Source organism: Juglans microcarpa x Juglans regia, chromosome 1S (assembly GCF_004785595.1).
Source record: "Juglans microcarpa x Juglans regia isolate MS1-56 chromosome 1S, Jm3101_v1.0, whole genome shotgun sequence".
NCBI lineage: Eukaryota > Viridiplantae > Streptophyta > Magnoliopsida > Fagales > Juglandaceae > Juglans > Juglans microcarpa x Juglans regia.
In genome coordinates, this window is record NC_054595.1 from 9,140,826 (window position 1) to 9,150,106 (window position 9,281).

A 9,281-nucleotide genomic window follows, 5' to 3' on the forward strand; every position below is an offset into this window, starting at 1 on the left:
ATTTTTGTAAAAAATTACAATTTAATGTATAATTTTATTTGTTAACGATATTTTATGAAGATGAATTTTATGTATCAGTCACTATTCACTTTCACACCCTGCACTTATAGTTTTTTTTTTTCATAGGGTATGGGGTGGGTGAGTAATTCTATATACAATCGTAAAGTGCGTAAACGCCGTGTAATCGCTTTGAAAAAGAGTAGAGATCACTATTAAAAAATTAATTTTTTATGTGGATTCTATATTTTATTCGTTTTTTTCAAAACAATGACACGACGATTGCACAATTTACGGTTGACAATATCTTTTATAGGGGTGTGAGGTAATAACGGGTGACTGATAAGGAATTTTTTTTGAGTCCAACGTTAGTCTCGAAGATAAAGTTGGGGTCGCTCATCAAACCATAGATACAAGCCAACCGAAAGAATCAAAAGTGCGTTAGAAGTCCTATCCACCTACAACTACCAAAAAGCCGTCTTTATCCTATTTATCTGTGTCAACTCATTGCACAATCCGAGAGAGAGAGAGAGAGAGAGAGAGAGATGGTGGTAGCCTTGGGATGGAGATGAGAGGACCATCACCAGTGGTACCTTGTATAGCGGTGGTAACCTTGGGATGGTTTATCTGTGGGCCAACACTGCTATCCATTCTGGAAAGTGCTGTGGCTGTTGGTCAGATTGGAGCAGACATGGAAGGCATTGCCGCCTTCTCTATTCTGATTCTGCTGCTGCTCTTCCTTTTACTGCTTATACACTTGTTCTCTTTATTTTTTCCCACTCCTGGCATCTCTTCTTTTGGTGTCATGCAGCAGCAGCCACCCAATCACTCTGCAGATGTTGCTGCTGATGGCTTTGGTTTTGGGTTTGGAACGTTACTATTAGTGTTGCTCTTCGTGGTTTTGTGTCATCTTTTCTGAGCTCGTATCATCTGCAGCTCTCTATATATAGGCCTGTCACATGCTCTGTTGTTACGGCTCTCACCCAAGCAACAAAAAGAAGGGGAAAAAAAAAAATAGAGTTATGGGTTGGTTGTTTTCACCAATGTGCATGCATGCTAAATTATGTCCTCCCTCTGTTTTTTTTTTTTTTTTTCTCAGGTTGATGGAATGATATTAGCAATTCTCTGCATGGAAAGTGACTGTTTTCACTTGATCTTTTATCTTATGAAAAGCTCAAAATTTACGAATAATCATTCTAATGCCAATCATAAAGAATTACAAAATCTTTAGGAACTGGCTTAAGAGGAAACAACCTCGATTGTGGTGGTATATTCCTTCTAGGTCTAAGGTTTGAACTTTTGGATGCAAATAATTTCTAAAAATCATCGAACTGGGGGGAAATACCCAGGTGTAAATGCAAAAAATTCCTTACCGATGACCTGTGCACCTCAAAAATCAGTTGAAACTGATTTCCATACACTTGATGCCCACAAAAAAAATTAAGAAATCTAAGTTTCCATTGTAGCAGAAAAAATTCAAGGACCTTTTTCCCTTTTGGAACCAAGTACGTTTTAGTAGGTGAAACTGGCCTGTACTCTCTTATAGTCTATATTGCAAGTTGCAACAACCTTACTAACATAGCATTAGAGATTCTCCACCCACGATTCAATGAGTGCTCACATGAGTCAATAGAGTGGAAATAAAAGAAATAATGTAATTTTAGTTTTCAGGTGGTTGGTGAGGTGGTTATCGGATAACTCCCTCACTGATTTGAAACATCTATCGCCCCTCGATCCATAAAGACTATAATTCTATATGGAGACTTTTCATGAAGTCTAAGGATGTGTGAAAGAAAAATAGGTGAAGAAAAATGATGAAAAGGGATGCATTTTATGCCTCATGTTTTTCCCCTGAATTTTTCTTATGTAAGATATTGAAGTCCCTTGAATATTAAATGGTTACATGCATGCATATTTTGGTCTTAATAGTAGAATGAGTGTAAAATATGAAGAACAATGCTACTTTACCCTCTCATTTTGACCGTTCATGTATTTAATTTTTTTTCTTAATTTTTTTTTTACTTATTGATTAAAGAAGTGACTATTAGTGTATTGATATTTTTTATTTTTTAAAAATGTTTAAAGATGTTAAAAGAATGTGAAAATAAAAAATGAAAAAAAAAAAAATATATGTGTTTTGCCTAGGCGGCAAGCTCAGCGATCGCTGCTAGGCGGCAGCCTAACATTACTCAAATATGAAATGTGTTTTAAGAGTTTGGATACTTGCATATATTTATGGTTCAGCCAAGACTATGCCTTTAGGGTTTGAAGTGTTGAATGTGACAAATTAACCTTAAAAATCAAATCTCATAACATTAAGAGCATATCTTTGAAGAATAAGTAAAACTATGATGAATTATCCAACTTAAGGTTTTCGGCCTAAGCTTGATATTGACATTCCTACGCATAAAAAAAGAGACTTGTAGAGGGAAGGCTTGAATAGTATAGGCTCAACCAAATGCATACTTGGTAGAAATGCTACGAAATGTGGAAAAGCTATTTCTTTAATCATACATGTGTTTAAGCTTGAGAGGAAGAAACACATTTAAGGTTTTAGTGAGAGTAAGATTAGTATTCATGCATATTCATGTGAAAAATAATGTGAAGTTTCAATCTTGATAAAAAAAGAGTGAGTTGGGAATGTAGATAAAAAGCTTAAGTAATTCGGCAATGACTGAAAGAATAAAATTCATACGAACAATTGAACTTTTTGGGTTAAAATTATTTGGAAGTGATTGGGCTAAAATACAAAAACCAGAAACTTAAGAGACCAATTATAAAATGTAAGAAAATTAGGGGCAGCCTTGCAAAATTAAATAAATCTAGGGTTAGTTTTTAGGTGCCAAAATACGCAACTTCATTTCTTTCACTAATCTTAAATTCGAAAATTAGCGGATGATCACTCACTTGAGACTACCTGTGCTACCGAGGCTATCTGTAAGTTATCTCTTAAACGTAGTATTTTCCACACCTTTGGGCCAGACTCTGACAACTTAGGTCTTTAGAACTTAGGCCTGCAAAAGATAGGAATGGAGGCAACTAGGAGAGGGTGGCCTTGGGGCCAAGGAGTCTCCGATGCTAAAGTTAGTAAATTCTCTTGAAAGTTTGTAAATAAGTGAGAGAGTCTAAGGATAAAAGAGACTTTTTCGTACCTAGGGCTTGCTATTTATACCATGAGTCTGCGAAGGAACAGATCGTGTCCATCTCTACAAAATTCATGCCTCTCATACTGTTCTTGTTGTCAGAGTCCTTTAATACGGCGTGATTTTGCGACGACACCATCAATGTGGCATGTAGCTCGGTAGTAATGCCATTAATGCATCGTGGTTCCTTGGCCTTGCTTTTATTTTTTGTGGGCCGTAGATGTTCCTATGTCTGTGGATCGAGGGTTCTCCGTATTTCTTGCTACGTTTCATACAAGTTCTCAGGTCCAGAACATGGCTAAGCGATGTCAGGCTGATCTGTCCTATTAGTCACTTGATCTATTTCCCTAGTCGGCACCATGTTTCAAGTGTGGTCCTGGTGACCCTAAGGCCGGATATTGGGTCAAGACCCAGTGGGCTTTGTGAAGTGGGGAAAATCCCCTTACAGTTACCCCATCAATTCCTCTCGAGGGGAATTCTTCCTTTATTCCCTTAGTCCTTGTACTGCAAGACTACTCAGCCTCTTTTATTCTAAGCCGAGCGATGGTTGGCTTCCAGCTTTTATGTCTGCATTGTGACGGTTCTATTTAGCATTGAATGGCACCCCTTTGGTCCTTTCATCATAACCTCGTGTTAGGCAGTTATTTATTTCTCACGCATATCAGCAGATACGCTCTGTTGAAGTCACTGCAATCGAGGGATTCTAGTGCTTTGGGGGGACACATGGAGTTATATTGCCTCGGGAGGTCAACCATCGATCTTGCTTATATAAAGCGCTTTCCTCCCTTATGGTAGTTCACTTCACTTGTTTCTTCTTCTAATTTATTCTCTGCATTCCTTTCCCGTTTTTAGACTCCTTCCTTCACATCGTTCTCTTCTAGTTTCCCTCCTAAATTCTCTTATTTTTCCTCTGGTTACTCATGGCCCCAAAGAAATCTCTGCATTCTTTTAGATCAATTGGGCCCTCCAATGATGCACAAGCTGCTGGCGGCCAGGGTGGCATCGCTTCGAAGAGTTGGCCGATTTTTCGTGGCAATCTGTAGTGACTCCTGCTGAACTGGAGTCGTTGAAAGAGACCTACAGGGTTCCTTCGAAGGTGGAGTTCATGGTGTCCTCTACTACCGAAGGGGCAGTAGACTCTGAGGGCTTCATCACCAAGGTCGCAGTATACCCCGTCATGTTCCCCTACGGCCTTAGGCTGCCCTTCTGTCGGCCAGTGCGAGAAGTATTGGCCTTATTTGAGTTGGTGCCCACCCAGCTTCCTCCCAGTGCGTGGAAGATTCTTTTTTCGTGCTGTGCTATTTGGCGTCATGCGTTAGAGGAGGCAAGGTCAGACAACCCGGACCTCACAACGCGCGAGTTCTTCCTCACCCACAATATTTTGAGGAAGGGTCAGCACATCTATGGCTTCCAACCAGTCTAGGAGTTGGTTTGGCTGGAGGCGCAACATATTGTTGTGAAGGGGTATGGATGGGAGTTTCCTGCCGAGAAAACCACTAAGCGCCCGTTTCATGTTTTTGCCATATGGGGTGTCGTGGATGGGGATAAGGGTCGTCACCCTAGCCCGACCCCAGAGGAGGCACTCAGGCTCAAGGTCATTCGAGCTTGGGTGGAGGCACATCCGAATGATGTTTCTTCGAAAGATCTCTACTAACTAAGGACAGCCTTCGTTGGTATCTGGCCCCCCAGGCCAATTTGTGCTTCGACGTTGGCTTCCCAATAAGGCCAGTCACATCGTGTGCCCGTAGTCGCTCCCCCAGTCTGCTGGTGGAGTGGAAGGGAAAGAGGCCTAGAGGATTTCCCTCGTCAGATCCGATTCTGAAAATGTTCCCATTCCTCCCGAGGGTCCTTCCTTTTGCAATGGCGCTTGTTATTCGGCCTGAACCGTCGGCGCCCCCAAGGTATTGTTGCCGAAACCGCTCATGTGGTCGAAGTCGTCTCCTTCGGTGATGTCGAAGTGGCAGGATCTGCGACTTTGGCTGAGCAGGTGACAGCGCCTGTGGCTTCTGATGAGGGGGATGGCGAGGAGGTTGTTGACGAGGTTCCGACGGACTTACAATCGACGCTTTCGGCAGGCTGTGCTGACCGCATCCGCAAGATGGATGGTCGACTCAAGAGGCTATTTGCTGGGGTAAGATCTTTACTTACAAACTCACCAGACTTTTTGTTTGTTTCCTTTCTTGATCTTGATTCGGACTTATGTGGCAGGGACTGGAGTGTCTGGAGGCTTTCATTGTGGATGGCTGAGAAGAGGTGGTGAGCAAGAATCAGGCAATTCGTTCGCTTGCGTAGTTAGCCTTAGACTATGCGGCGAAGGAGCAGAAGAAGAAAGAAGAGGCTGAGGAGGCCCTTGCCTACTTGTTGAGATCCTAGGGTGAAGTCGGCGCTCTTCGCATTGAGGCCGCGCTTGCTTCCGAGGTGAGGGAGGTGTTGCAACAGTCTTTTGACAACTGTCAGCTAGAGCTTGAGCGGCTGCATGCCGAAAATCGAGAATTGCACCAACAGTAGGAATCTAAAGACCGGATGAACAAGTGGCTGACGAAGAGGTTCGAGGATGCTTCCAAGTCTCTGATGGACAAGAGAAAAGCCTTAGAGGAGGAAAGGAAGCGGAAGAGGGCTTAGAGGCCGACCAGGGTGAGGCCAAGCGGGTTTTAGAGGCTCGTGAAGCTACCATCCGTAGTCAGCGGGAGTAGTTGTCATATGTCCGTGGTGTTCGCGACGACGAGTGGTGCCTCGATTATTCCGACGACTTAGAGCGGATGAAGACTCACATTCTTCAGAATCCTTGATGCGACCTGAGGGTCTTGTGTGTGGGGGATCTTCCTCCGCACAAGGAGTCCTTAGATCGGGGTGCTCTTCTCGGGAAGAGCCTACTTTTGAGAGCCCTCAGTGGTAGCCCCACTGGGAACGATCCTACCCACTGAAGGTGGACTCTCCTCGGTCGCAAGTGCACGGCTCTTTCCGAGCAGATCTTCTTGCTCTTCTTTGGTGTTGTGGCCCCAAACCTCCTCTTTAGCTTCTCATTCTCACTCTTTTGCTTATTAAGTTTGTCTTCGAGGCCAATCATGTCTACTGTATTCACCTCCTCCAACAGTTTCTCATACCTCTCCTTAGTTGGCGGACGGTCTCTGGTGGCTTCTTGGCGGTTGCTATCACCTTATGACTCAACTAGTTGCCTCATTACATCCCTGTTGATTTTTTTAGAGGTAATCTCAGGTATTATTGACACGTCGTAGTGATGGAGATCTATGTCTTTTGCTTCCACTGGAATATGATCTGATCAGGCTTCAGTTTGCTACACCCGCACCCCGTTATCCAGGACGGGATGGGGGCTACCCTGCCCCGTAAAGGGTGGGTAGCACCCCTGCCTTATAGCCCTATCTCTCTCCTTCACTTTGTAGCCTGTTTTAGCCTCAGCCCTGAGCCACGCCCCGTATTGATCCTTCCCTTCATCTTTCCCTTCACAACCCTTCAACCCATGAGTCAAACAGACACAAATGAAACAAAGTCTAGGCAACTTCTCATACCTTAGAGGAATCCACAGCTTTTCTCCTTTCACAGTGATGAATCTTCCTCTAGCCAGTGGTTTATGAAGATCTATATTGATTTGAACTCTTAGATATTTACCCCATCCGTTTCCATCTTCCTTCACATCTACCTCATCTACCTTGTCTATAGTCTTCCCTATCTACTTCCCATGATCTTCATTCATGCAAACAAGTGGCATGTTGTGCAACTGGACCCAGAACCTCTCCTGCCCAAACTTCAAACTCCGAGGTGGTGTAAATTCCTCAAACAGATTCAAGGCAAGCAAGTGTGAATCAAAAAGCCATGGTCTCCTACTCCATACCCATTTCTTTTCTACTTGACTAGCAAACGTTAGTGTAAACACGTTTCTCCCGAGGTCAACAAACTTTGTCGACTCATTGACCCCTCTAAACTTGCATCATCGTTGTCTCTAAAACTTCCTTGCTAATGCTCCTCTCCATACAGACCTTTCCTACCAAACTACACCCCCCTTTGTATTGAATTTCTTATGTAACTATTTCATTAATATCTATGGCTTCCCCTTCCTCCTCCGTCAAGAAGAACCTCTCCTGAATTGAGATGATTTTAGATGAGTTGAATAAAATATTGTTAGAATAATATTATTGTTTTAGAATTTGAAAAAGCTGAATTGTTTATTATATTTTGTGTGGAAATTTGAAAAAGTTGTGATGATGAGATAAAATGAGTTAAGGTGAGTTTATAATCCAAACTAGGGCTTAGTCTCCATTTCCCTTTCCCTCCTTCTTCACAAATCCCACCACCTTCTCTGTTTGCAACTCTACCCTCAGAATCTTCTTCCTCTGTATCCCACCTTGCTCTTCTAACGCTCTAACGCTAGCTTTTTTGGTGGCAGCACCGTCTGCAGAACCTTCCTCCTTTGTATACCATCGCAACCTTCCTCCTTCATATACCATCACAACCCATCTTATACCTGCCTCTCTCCTCAATTCCATTAGAATCTCCTTTGTTCCCCCACTAAAACTTCACCTCAACCTCCCATTATGAGAGCAGAGAAAAGGCTCGCATTTTAAAGTTTTCTTGAACTATATACTGCAATAGGCCATATTGGATCATCAAGAATTCTTGGGGCAAGAAAATGGGGCGTACCTACTGTAAGGAAAATATAGGGTTCCATGTATTTGCATAAATATGACGCAGCTACTGCAAGGAAAAAATAGGTCACCAAATCTTGTCTATATATTACTAAAGTTGTGTTTATTTTTGTCTATAAATTATTATTTTTCCAAAAAAAAAAATCAGTGTTTTGTTGGGATCTTGATACACAACGGTTTAAAGTGTGCAAATTTTGCATTCTCATCCTGAGTAACATAAACAAAAAATCAACCAAAAATTACCATAATTCATCAAAAAATCAGCAACCAAAATCCACAACCAACCACAGATCCTCCAAACAGAAAAATCAGCAACTAAAATCAGCAACCAAAATCCACAAAATTCATCAACCAAAAACACCAACCAAGATCCACGAAAAACAGCAAAAGAAAAATTAGAAACAAAAATACATGAAATTTACATGTGAAATGGAAAACAACACCAACCACAACACAAAGCAACTTTCGTGTCAACTTTCCTCGGCATTAGGGGAATGAAGCTGTGGAGGGAGTGGGGATGAGTGGAAGGGGAGTGTTCTTTCCTCGGCGGCCCCAGACGGCAGATGACACCACATACACAAGAGAGATGGAGGGGAGAACGGATTTGGCACATGGAGAACAAAATTTCGAAAACCTTGAATTCGGGAGGAACTAAACGTGGGTTTACGTTAGCAAGAGGGAAAAAATTACACGTTAGCAGGTGTGGTGTAAAATTTAGGTGAGTGAGCAATGCTACTCAGAAGCCAATTAACCCGTAATACACTGCACACTCGGTTAGGGTGCGCCACTTCACGGTTCAACTGGGCTAAAGCCCCTTCCTCGTTGCATCTCTCTCTCCTATGTTTCTCATCTCTTTTACAGTAAGAAACCACCTTCCCCTCACCCTTATGGTTCTCTCTCCCTATGATTCTCTTGTCCTTTTTATTGTCAGAAACCCCCTCACCTTTTCTTCCGCCCCCCCCAATTTCTGACTATAGCATACAATTTTCTTCTTGGTTGTTCTTCAACTGGGTAGCACTCTGGTCATTGGCAGAGGAAGGTAATCTCTCTCTCTCTCTCTCTCTCTCCGATCTTTATAGCTCTAGTTGCATACAACGAATTTTCGACTGTGGTATTCGGCTTATTAGCTTCACAAACGTATACCTTAGCAGAGCTGGTTGCCATACCTGAGACTTCGCCATCCTCATTTTTCCTTTTTGTTTTTCGAAAACTAAAATTCAAGCGTAAACCAAAGGGCCCTAAAAATCCCTCTTAATATACCTTATGAAAATCAGCCGGGCATATTACGATTGTGAGATTAACTTGCTCCATTAAGGCTTATTGTACCAAAAGGTCCTCCATGACCTAGGTGTACTGGGAATGTGAAGGGCGAATGGTTTTGTGCATGAGAGAGAGAGAGAGGATGGAGTATACCCACTCGACCCCCTATAGGCAAGAATCTTCAGTAAAATCAAAATGTCGGGGCATGGAGGAGCTCAGA